At 30.2% G+C, this 12,647-nt stretch overlaps 1 protein-coding gene across 3 annotated transcripts in view; it reads right to left on the reverse strand.

Moving 5' to 3' along the window:
• LOC107441233 (uncharacterized) overlaps positions 1–12,647 on the reverse strand; it is a 138,166-nt gene that overhangs the window by 30,950 nt on the left and 94,569 nt on the right. For 2 of the 3 annotated variants that reach the window (XM_016054416.5, XM_016054418.5), the window contains one exon: positions 2,913–2,983. The gene's annotated coding sequence lies outside the window, so the exon portion shown is untranslated. Of the gene's footprint in view, positions 1–2,912; positions 2,984–11,294; positions 11,399–12,647 lie in introns of those variants that run through there. The other variant, XM_087165578.1, reaches the window with a different exon arrangement.

A 12,647-nucleotide genomic window follows, 5' to 3' on the forward strand; every position in this document is an offset into this window, starting at 1 on the left:
ATAATAATTTTCCTCTCAGAAATAATCTCATTCAATTCATTTCCGGTGATGGATAAAACGTATTTCCGTTTAATTATATTCTTCATCCGTTACGTTAAATTTTTACTTGCTTATTTATTTTAGCAATGATAATAAATTGAATGGCATGCAATTACTCACATTGTAACATTATTTTATTGTCTATGTGTTCACTGTGAAATTAGTATATAGAATAATTCATTTATGATTTAGGAAGAAACAAAATGTTAAATATAACATAACGATTTTGTTAAATAATAGAATGAGAATGTGAGAATATATGATATAATGCATTACAGAGTACCGTGATAAGGAAAATCAACCCATTTTTTGTTTGTACTTAATGTTTCACACAGGATGTTTATGAACTGAAAATCAAAAGAATTTTTTATAAGTACTTTCACGTTTTTGACGAGATTGTATTTTATTTTATTTTATAACCTTCGTCGAACAGCCGACTCAATTTTCGAGTTTACGACTACAGGGTGCGTAGCCAAATAATTCAACAAAAAATAAGCACCTTTTAAGCACTTTCCAAGCACTCAAAAAATAGTTTTAAGCACTTTAAAAAAATATCATAATTAGACAAGGTTGGAAAGTTTTTGACAAATGACGGTTTTATCTTGTTTTAACCGTCATGTCGAGAAAAAAAAACATTTTGGCATTGTTTTTGACAATTGTCAAAAATCATGAAATTTTAAATCATTTAAACGAATGGCGTTTTCATACGCTACGGACTGACAATACGCAGAAGTAGATTTATTGGGTTTGAATTCATTGTGAAAACGTTGAATGTGAACTGTGTCTTTTTACATAATTTGTAGTGAAAATCAACATGGTGAAGGAAAAATCTCAGTTTGAAAAAAAGAAAATTAAGCAATTTTTAAAAACACCCAATGAAAAAAGTGACTTTTAAAAAACGAAAATCGAAAATAAGTATATTTAAGAGCTTTTTAAAAACGTTACGCACCCTGGACTTCAATGGTCAACTCCGTAACTCTGTAATTTTCAACCCAATCCAGAAGACAAGGGAACTCTTGGATCAAATAATAGGGAAAACTAGCCTTTGTAAAAGACTTTTTTGGTTCTCTTAGGACTAGCTGGGGTTTGTGTTACATGGAGAAGAAAACCACGAAAACTTACTGTGGTTAGCCCGATGGCAAGGAAATTGTAACCCTGATCGGTGTGTCGCTGAGGATATTTTACATCACTTTGGTTGGTGCAAGCTGGGAGTAGAACTCATATTAACCAACTGTCGCTGGGATAGGAACGTGGATCACCTCTTGGGAGGTGCCATACCGAGTTACGACGGATCTACGTCAAATATTATTTTTTATTACCACGGTTGAATTCCAATCCAATTTTTCTTTTATTATTAAATCCTAGAATCTTTCTCAACACACTGTAATTACAAGTTTTTAAATCTTAAATTTTGAGCAGCAAATCAAAATTTAACGTAAAACAGGGGTGATTGTGAGCCCAACTCAAAAATCCTGAAAATTTCTTAAGTACAATCATTAATGAGGGATATCAAATAATTAATGTCTTTATAAATTTAAAGCATTGATATTTTCACAACATGAAATTCTAATTAAATTAAAAGCAGCATATTTTAAATTAATAATTATATATAAGTTTATTTTTATCTCGAATAACCCTTATTATTCTACCAGAAAAACTATTTACAAATGAATGAGATGCCAACTGCAAATTCTAGTTCTAATATTTTTAAATAAAATATATAAGAATTTTTATACATAAATGTGATCGATGATTTCTTGAAACTTCTGGACTTTGGATTTCCGGATGGCGGTTAGCGGAAAATCCGGATTTTTTTCAGTTGCACAATCCTCTCTGCGTAAAACAAAAATAACAGCGAAAATAATCGGTAACATTTAAAAAAAAAATTACGGTATACGGATAAATTAACGGTACCATTTGAACAAATTTTAATTTCCAGGAAGAAAAAAAATATGAATTAGATTTATAAACAAATATGGACCCATTCAGCATGCAAGTTAAACTCTGAAATTGCATTTCTGCGGTCTGTAGAGCAACCTATATGATATTTTTTCCAGACAAGTTTAGCAGTTAATAAATTATTCGAATGTTCGTTTTTTTATTCCATCTTAATCCCTACACACTTTCCTAAACACCTAAGTAATTTAGAGTATATTTGTTTTACAGTTTTTTTCTAGTTTTACAGTTTTCGCGCAGTAAAACAAAATGCAAAATTAAAGTAAGCCCCCAAAATAGGGACGGCTGCCTTTTAAGAGTTTTTAATATTTTTTGACACTCGAATTAAAGTAACCATAATGCGAAACAATGTCTAACATAATTAAAACTACCTGATAAGCATACTGTCATATTTGTTGTTTAAGCACATTATCTCAGTAACAATGAAAATAATTATTTGGGGCTTTGATTTTTGAATTTAATGGTGATATTAAACTATCACAGTAACGATCCCAGTAACTATCACAGTAATAAGTAAACACTGTTATCATAATAGTAATTTAATCGAAGCATTGTTTAAAAATGAATAAATCGAAATTAGCATGGATAGATCGAAATAAGCAATAGGAATTTTAGAAACGGGTGAACTAACCGTGAATCTTGCATTTAATCATTCTTCACCAATGATCCACAGAAAAAATTTACCTATTACATTGACGGGTTACTCACAAATTTATCAAGTTCTTCGTGGAATAAATTTTTAAAATTTAATTTACCATCCAGTATCTAGGTTTATCAATAGATGGATCACTTTTTTCCAGTAAGAAATATTTTAACAAACCGTTGAGAAAAAAGTCTCACTAATTTCTTCTAGTAAAAGACATGATTTCAGAAACAAATTTTTTTGAGGAATACGAAAATAAAACGAAAAATCTTACCTTTAAAGAATATCGCACTTGATAATAAGCATTTTCATGTCATCGCAAACACTTTTTCCAGCACTTTTTATCTGCAAAAAAAAGATATGCAATGTTGAGAAACATTAACTATAAAAATGCTAAATTGATACACTTGAAATCCTAAGAACGTTTTATGTATTTGGATTTTAGTTTGATTTTTAATTTGATTTCAAACTAGTTATTAAATGCAAAATAATCCAAATTATTCTTAAGTTACGCTAGCAACAAAAATAAAAAAAATCATACTCTCTCGGTGTACGTATGGAAATTGGATACCAGCAAGTGACGTAGTGTGGGTATCTCGATCCTGATTGGTTGTTGAAACGTGGCAGTTGTTTATGTTATCAGCTGTTCTTCCAATTCTATTTCGAGTAAGCCACGCCCGACAAGTATAAATTCTCCTAAGTGACACATTCTAATTGCTTTCACAAAAATTTCAATTATTTTCCAATCTTTTTCTTAACACAAAGACAGGCACACAAAGAAGCCATGTAGAAATTGTAGAACATAAACAAACTAATTATGTATTGAAGTTGCCAGGTACACAAACTACAATATATCACAGTTACGATAAAATACTTAAACAAATAATAAATCTAAATTAAGTAAATGACGTAGATGAGAAAGAAATATATATTAACAAACTCGATGCGCGTCACGGCGTTGTATTTAGTTAACTTCACGTTAATTAACAATCTAACTTATGTAGAGAAACTTAGCTGGACTTAACACGCCATCTTGTTTATATACAATCAGCTTGCGCTGAGATCATAAGTCACATGTCTGGGTATCAGTGATCGTCTTTTTCTTGAGTTGCAAGTACCCAGTTGTAAACAAAAAATATTTTTAAAAAATAATAATTTTTAAATAACACTCAAAAGTTTATATACTTATTAAAAATGCTCACTCAAAAAATAAACGGAAAATCTGGGTTTTAAAATTATATAATAAAATTGTAGTAAAATATGCTGCACTAAATATCCTAAGCATTCAGTCAAAAAACCAAATTTGCTGAAACACAGGTACAAAAATATAACGTGTGATTGATATACGCAGAAATTTAACAGCTGATGAATTGCGCTTTTTAAACAGTTGCTGAATATTATTAAAATATTTGCATACTGTTATGTTACAGCAATATACATTTTATGCAATAATAAAAACTTGAGAGAACTTTAAAAAACGATTCAGACACCATAAGATTTATACACAAGCGGATAAATTTTTCGAATGAAAGCGTTAAAAGTAGTTTAATTCCCAAGTTAAGTAAATAGTGGGAATTATATGAGACAGATATCAATTATGAGAGCTGAGATATCTATTACAAAACAGTCATTAATAAATACATAGTCAAATTAAAATATTAATAAAATTGTTAGCATACCCATGGTACATTAATGCTACTCATAGTTTTATTCATAACGATGATTAATTTCAAGGCTTCTACTTCCTGATAAAAATAAAATGGAATAATGAGACCGCTGTAAGACCCTGAACTTAACAATCCATGACTTTAAACTATTTTTACCAGAACAAAAAGGTGCATGTAGCAGATGTAACGTATAGTCACGTAACTATGATGCAAGTCATGAAAAGAATCCGATCAGCACGAAAGGTCATTCTTTTTTATAAAACACTTTAAACTTCCATGAAAATTGACTTCAGTTGGGTTTAGGGAGCTAAATTCTTCGACATAAGAAAAGATTGTTTTGGAATGAAAATGTAGTCTGAGGTGTTTTAATAATTGGTTAAAAATTAAAATGAGATAATACACTACACTATTACAAATTTCTCGGTAAAAATTATTAAATAGCAACTTATTTATTTGTTATTATACCATATTCAACTGAAACTTTCAAATAACTATAAAAAATATAATATTCAAACTGTTAAATGTGAGAAAAAACGTGTACTGATTGTTTTTACCTATACAGTTTAAAAACGTTTTTTGATTGTTTTTACCTAAAACAGTGTTCCATCCTCGCCAACTAGGCCCAACTTATGAAGCCATTTTGTCCGTGCAGCGGAGTATGTACTTTAGAGGGTGAAATGGTCAATCTCACGACTGGCTGAACAGGGGTTCGAATCCTAGCGTTGATACTACAATATTTTTTTTATTATTTCAATACACGAAGAGTTTCTAGTATCCCGCACTCTCCAATCGGTGAATCTTAACTATTAGAATACGAAACTATCATTCACGCATAAATGGCGCAGCTCACAAAAAGCTCCAATGTCCATTCAGGTTTTATTTTTATGGTTTAGAAATTATGCTTGTTGTAAATTGTTACAAAACTGTATAGTTTTGCATTCACGATTTTTTAACCGTAGCAGTTGTAAATAGTTTCAAAACCGTTAAGTTGAAGAAATGTTCCTAACCGTGAACATTATGGTTAATCAGATGGACAGTCTGTTGTCGGTTATTTTACCGTAACTTCAGAATGAAAATTTTAACAGAGTGGTATAACTTTTAAAAAAAAATTTAAAAAATTTAAAAAAAAGTAATAAGCTTGTTTAGTACCATTTTCTGTCCACGAAGAATAAAAAAAGGAACATTCCGGATAATTTAAAATTTAATAATCGGATCTAACACATATTAAAGGACCGCACTAAATTATCGCACTAAAAAAACAAGTTAGAAGTTTCATACGGCCGTACTAAAGGGCCGCATGAAAATTCTAACAGCGTAGTATCACTTTAGAAAGGAAGAAAAAAGCAATACGCGAGTTTGGTACAATTTTCTGCCCACGAAAAATAAAAACGGAGCACCTTGGATAATTTAAAATTTAACAATCGGATCTAAGCACATTAACGTACCAGAGGACCGCACCTAATAGGTGTCACGCTTTTTTTTTTTCTAAATATTTTTGACTAGGTGTCACAATTAGCCCTCCCACTTTACCGTTCCTTCTCACATGTCATATATTTAAATATATACTAGAAGTTCAGGCTTAAACCACTTGCTATAGATCATATTTTAATTGTTTGTTAACTTTTAACTATGTATTTTACTGACGCTTTTAAGCATAGCTATATTAATGATTGCATTTGTTTTCTTATGTTGATGAAAAATAGTATGAAAATATGTAAAAAAATATATAACTGATGATTTTAAATGTTTTTATCTGAACAAAAAATATGTGTTGTGACACTTCTTGTTAGCCCCTCTATCCCTCTCTTCACAATTTCATCAAGCCCTCTCGAAAAATAACATCATTTGTAGAGGGTCCTTAGGGGCTAGGAGGTAGACCAGTTAGTACAGACATTGTTTAAGTTTCAAAATCAGGCATAAAAATGCACTTTCTCTAAGGAAACATTTTTCCCCCGAGAGATTCAGACTTTTTACTCTCACTAAGAAGCTCTACCCCGGCTCGCTCCGCTCACCTACCCACGTAATTGCTTCTTATTCATCGTTACTTTTTTCCCCTTAAACGTCAAGATTTTCCACAAAGCACAGAACATATTGTTAAATTATCAAATTATACTAAATACAGCTTTATGTAAGTACATTTTGATAACATGCTAATCGTAATGAAATAGACGATTACCTAGATTTGAAAAATAATCATCTGAAAAAATTAACCTAAAAAATACTGATTGTGTGACTAATGTAGTCGTTCTTTCTCTGTTTTCTTTTCCTTTTTGTTCTTTTAATTAAAGTCGACTAAAGAACGCGAGCTTGTACCATAAAGGAATAAAAATCATGCGAGGAAAAAATTAATATTAAACAACTATGAATGATTAGTCGACATTCAAAGAAAAAAACAGGAAAAAAAAACCACGAAAATACTTTTAATCCCAATAACTTAAGTTTGCAATTCCAGTAACAAAATGGAATTTCAAAACAAAATTCGCATTTAGTTCACAAATAAAAATGACTCTCTAAGCAAGGCAAATTTTAATCCCGTGGTTGCATTTTAGCTGGCAACACAGCGAACAAGGATGGTATTTTTCCCTAGAAGTTTAGCGGAATTCTCGAATTATTTGACGAATCTTACATTTTTTCACTTAAATACCCCGCTACTTTTTTCTACATACCTTCGTAATTTCAACTTTCTAAATGTTACAGATTTTGAAAATTACGATAACTTTCGGGCATGTTAAAGTTTCGAAGAAGAAAAAAAAACCCGGGTTAAATTCATAAAAATTATGGCTCTTTGAGAATACCAAATTTCAATTGCCTAGTTGCATTCCTACAGCTCGTAGCGGCCTGTTTGGTACTTTTTATTATAAGTTTAACAGTTAATAATTCTCGAACCGAACATCGAATGTTAATTTTTTTTCCATCCTTATCCCGTCAAACATTTCTATAAGCCTTATTTTTTCTTATTTTATTTTATTACTGTCGTTGAACAGCCGACCTAATTTTGCGTTTACGGCTAATAAATGTTCAAATCTGTAGCCTTGCAATTTTGAACCCAATCCAGAAGACAAGGGAACTTTTGGATCAAGTATTGGGAGAAATTCGCCTTTGCCTGACGGCAGGGGAACCTAACCCATGATCCGTCTACTACTGAGGATATTTTACGTAAGCACAGTGGTCGGTGCGAGCCGGGTCCTGAATTTCTTTTGACCAACCATCGCTGGGATTCGAACCCGGTTCACTTTATTGGAAGGCGAACGCTTTATCCCCATGGAAGGCTTACCGTTTTTGTGCAGTAAAACAAAAGACAACGTTAAGATGACGATTTTTTAATATAGGGAGATAAACTAATGGATCCAAATAAGTTCGTAATGTCATGTCATTTATTTCAATTGATCACTTAACAAATTTTTTCAGTAAAGCCTTTTTTGAAAAAAGTCAGCAATTCTTTTTACAAGGTTGTCGCGGATTTCATAAATTAATAATAGTTGCATTAAACTTAACTCTGCTCTCGTTTAGATGGAGTTTTTTAATATTTGATTAATTTATTAAATATCTTGTACGTAATAGCCCTTAATAAATGTTTTTTACAAGTTTTAAATAATGAAGTGGAGAGTGGGATCAATTGTAACATTTTTACTTAACTATTTTTAACCAACAAAAAATCCAATATATTATTAGTATTAATTGACAGACGAGTAAAGTAGACTATCCTCTACTAGAAAAAAGGAAACTTATTTTAAATGTTATTATATTAGTTATTAACAATTTTTGACAGTCGTGCACTTGTTACAATTGTCCCCACTTACGGGGTCATTTGTAACAGTTCATAAATTCAACTAAAGCATAGTTAAGTGTACATATTATCATAGTTGTGATATATTTTTTTATTGATCAAAATAGTAGTGATATTTTAGGAGTAAAAGTAATAAGGAGCAGAAACCTAAAGGGTTAAACTTTTAACTTTAAGGGGTTAAAAAATTTTGATTTATGCTGTGAAAGGAGACAAATAAAATAATGCACATGCAACATAATATAAATGATATAGGAAACTATTGGTGGTTCTTAAAGAGTTAAGTAATGGTTTGTAAACAAAAGATTATTTATTTTCAACTGTTAATATCGTCCCTTTACTTATTGTTACAATCGTCCCCAAGACCCCATTTCAGCTTCATTTGTTAAAAACAATGCTAGTTAATTAACAAAACTAATATTTTTTTTGAAATGTTAATGAAGGTGTCCACTAACATATTCGGTTAATAATTTTTATCTGCTTAAACAAAATTACTTTGTTACAATATAATATTCTAATACCAAAAAAAGTACTTACGTAGCGTGAAAATATCTTTTGTGATGTAACTCTTTCAAAAGTACATAAAAATGGTTGCCAGCAGGGGTGTACATGTAGATTTATTAAATACACCTTGTGTGCCACCTAGGAGCCAAATCTAGAACCCGACACTCGAAATTTTTGCTTTGTTACAATCGTACCCTGTTACAATTGACCCCACTCTCCCCTACCTGTACACGATACCTTAATTACCAAAGTTTAATTTAAAAAATATTGGAAATTCATGAGATATTAAAACACTTTTGTGAATGTAATTAAATATGTAATTTAATATGAATGTAATTAATTATGTAATTAAATATGCCCTTAATGAAGCTATTTTTTAACAATTTCAAATTTTCCAAATTTTTATAACACATACGATTTATTACAGATGTTCTGTTAAATGTTTTAAAAAATATATTTTGACATGGTCAGGAAAATGTGAAACAAAATCTATTATAATCGAATAAAGATTATTTTTGCAAGCATTGTAAATTTATTCAGTTATTTCTATTTTATTTAATTTTTTTCAGCTAAATTTCAGCGTTTGTTTAATATACATTAAGAAAATGTTTATTTTAAGGATACTAAACTGTTAAAAAAAATGTTTATTTTAAGGATGTTAAACTGTTAAGAAAGTGTTTGTTTTAAGGATGTTAAACTGTTATGATACCGTAACAAAAAAAAGCTTAAATTAAACATACCTGATTAAAATGCAAAGTTAATATTATTCTTCCTTCATTTTAATATCAAATTTATTTAATTATCAAAAGCATTGTTTTTTTTCCACCACTTTTTTTCAGTAGAGGTAACATATAAATAAATTAAAAAATAAAAGCTATCACTAAAAAACAAGGCAATCATTAAATTTTTAATTTTCATCATAAATGAAGTGTGCAAAAAAAATCCCGCCTTAATCACAACTCATTTCACACCGATTGTTAAGAATTTAAAACCCATCAAAAATCAATATATTTATTAAAAATATTCCTTAAAAAACATACAACACAATGGCAAGGTAGACCAGTGAAACCTTTAAAGTCAATTTCCTCATTGATGTGGGAGTTAAACAATTCATGGTTGATTGAATCGGACGCGGAAAGTCAAAGTCATTGACTCGTGGTGGCAATTTTTTAGACAACAGCCAAATGAACGTTTAATTTGACCTGATGCAATCAAGCTTTCTCGTTCTGATATATATATAAAAAAAGGTTCATATGTCGGCGGAACTTTCACAAAAGCAACGATGCACGGCTATAATTTCCAGTGACAAAGCCAAACCAAGTTAAATTGGACTAAATCACGCCAGCACGGAATAAATACCATCAAGACAAAAGAAGAAGTAATTTAAATCTCAGATTGAATCGTTTGAAGTTGAACATTTAAATGCGCGTGTTACGCCATATTAAAATTGATGTCTTCTTGATGTTCAATTTACATGCCTTTCAAGTGAAACAGTTTGAGTTGTTGAAAGAAAAATGGCAACGGTTAACGAAACGTAAATGAAAATGTCAAAAGATTTTGCGCACAGAACTATCATTTATACAGTGTTATTTAAAAGTCCAGAAAAATTCCATTTTTGTTACGTGGATTATTATTTACAGAATGTCAATAGTTACTTTTTTATATAAATTTAGATGTTAATGAAACAATTTACATCAAATGACACCAATTACATGGAATTTAAAACAATGTTTCGACATTTCTTTCACCGGTAACTGTAAATTTGTTACGACCGGATTGTTCTTTTTGTTCTGTTAACAAAAAAAAAGTTAAAATAGAAATTTTGTAAGTTTGATTCCTCGTTTAATCAGATCCCCCATATAATCCTATGTGGATTTCTTTTCTTCTTTTTTTTTGTGGATTTTTTTAGGAAAAAAAATTTTAATTTTATTACAGGCATCGTTTACTAATTTGTTTCATTCAAACTCTTGTATTTTAAATAAATGTGTATTGGTTTTAAAAAATGAAATTCGTAATTGAATATTATATTTTCATAGTTTTTGACTGAAGAGGTATTTAAAACTTAAATAAACCCTATTCTTTTCTTACAATTATTTATCAACTTTCAAGTAAATAGTTTTCCTGCGTGCGAAGGTGGGATCTTCATGAAATTTCATCCACTTTTTCACTAAACAGAGTGCTCAAATTTCAACTCGACTTTTACGCAGGAAGAAAAAACAAGTTTTGTCATTTTCTAACTTTAAGAAGCAGAATTTGTCACCTAATTTAGCTTTTCGCGAATCGAAATAAAGAACATTTTCCGATTAGCTAGTTTATTTAACTGTACAAATAAATAATTAAATTATTTGTTTTCCGCTAAAAATTTTCTCAGTTGTCGATGTTGTAAATTATTATCGATCGAAATTTTAATCTATTTTTCTTACTAGAAGGGTGCTTAAATTAACTGAAGCTCTGTGGTGCATAACAAATACATGTTAAATCGTGGTTGAATTTTTTTTTTTTTTTTTTTTTTTAAACAAGGCCAAATTTTGTGGTCAAAGTTATTTTATCGCGAATAAGAGAAACAAAACTAAATTGAAGAAACAAAAGATATAAAAAGAGCGTTTAAAAACTATGTCAACTGAGAATTATCTTATTTCCGTGTTAAATTAAACAGAAAAATGTGAGGAGCACCACTTTCGAAATTAACTTTCATCATTACCTGTCAGGATTGTGATTCCTCTCCCACGCATTTGAATGACCCTTGACCTCAGGCTTCCTCAGGCTTGACCTCTGTGGCTACCAAAGCATCTTGGCTACCAAAGCTGTGGACGTATGAAGGAATACGTATGAAGGAATTTATCGTTTGGGACATAACATTTACAAAAAAGTGTCAAATCTAAGTACAATTGTTTGGACGCAAATATTATTAGCACTGCAAATGGGAATCATGACATCAAATTTAATCATAGATATCAATGTCAGAAAAGTAAAAAAGAATAAATTCATGCATAAAGCTGACAGCAACAATCTCCTCTTCATTACACGTATATAAAAAGAAAATGCTTAAAACTCATAAATTGTGTAGTTACTTAAATTAAAGGTCTTAAAAACTAAACAATAAGGTACAAAACCCTGCTGCATTATTGAATATTGTGTCCACATACTTGGCAAAGACACCATAAATTATTTGCAATAAATTTATAAAAATAATTAAAAAGCTATACCCTATTCATATATCCTACACCCACAACAAAACTTTATCCTAAAAAGGAAATAAAAAAGTAAGAAATAAATATGTGTTTCAGGAAGTCCGAATAAAAAGAGAATGATAATACACAAAAACTTTTAAAGCAGCTAAATTTATTCACACCTCATGTTCACTCATGCGTTTTTTAAATCGTATGTCGCAAGTGAAACATGCGCGAATTAATATTCGAAGATATTCGCGAGAAAACTTGAAAGCCGACTTGGCGAATGTAAGATTGGCGAATTTCAAAATACGGTGCCAAAGAAGTGCCCGGGAGTCGACAATGTGTAAAGTCGCACACGGGAAATGTCGCTCCCCTAGAGTGGGGATGGAAAGAGTAGAAGAGGAGGACTTTTTCCTGAAAAAGGATTTTCAGTATAGACTGCATGCGGAGAGAGTATAGATGCAGATAGGAACAATGGAGTTCCAGAATTTTTATTTTATTTAGTATATGTATACTCTGTAAATAATTGTAAATAATATTATGCAAATAACTCTGTAAATAATATTATGCAAAGTCCTTGTCATCATTCGGAGTGATCTAAACGACGAATCTCCCAAAGGATGGATATCACTTAACCAAAAAACCCTTTTTTTCGACTCAGTTTAGACAAAAATAAAATTGGTTTTCACTTTTAGTAAACATAAAAAATATTTTTTATTTAACAATTATGAATTTTTTACAGGATAATTTTCAATCATGTCTGAAAAGATCTGATGAACTGTATTTTTCTCTTTACAATATTTAACAATCTATTTTATGTCACCTTCCCTTTCTGAGAAACTCAGAAATAGTTTAGACACATTTTTAACAATATGTAAGAA

This window comes from Parasteatoda tepidariorum, chromosome 6, assembly GCF_982258835.1.
Source record: "Parasteatoda tepidariorum strain Cologne lab strain chromosome 6, Ptep-v5.0, whole genome shotgun sequence".
Lineage (NCBI taxonomy): Eukaryota > Metazoa > Arthropoda > Arachnida > Araneae > Theridiidae > Parasteatoda > Parasteatoda tepidariorum.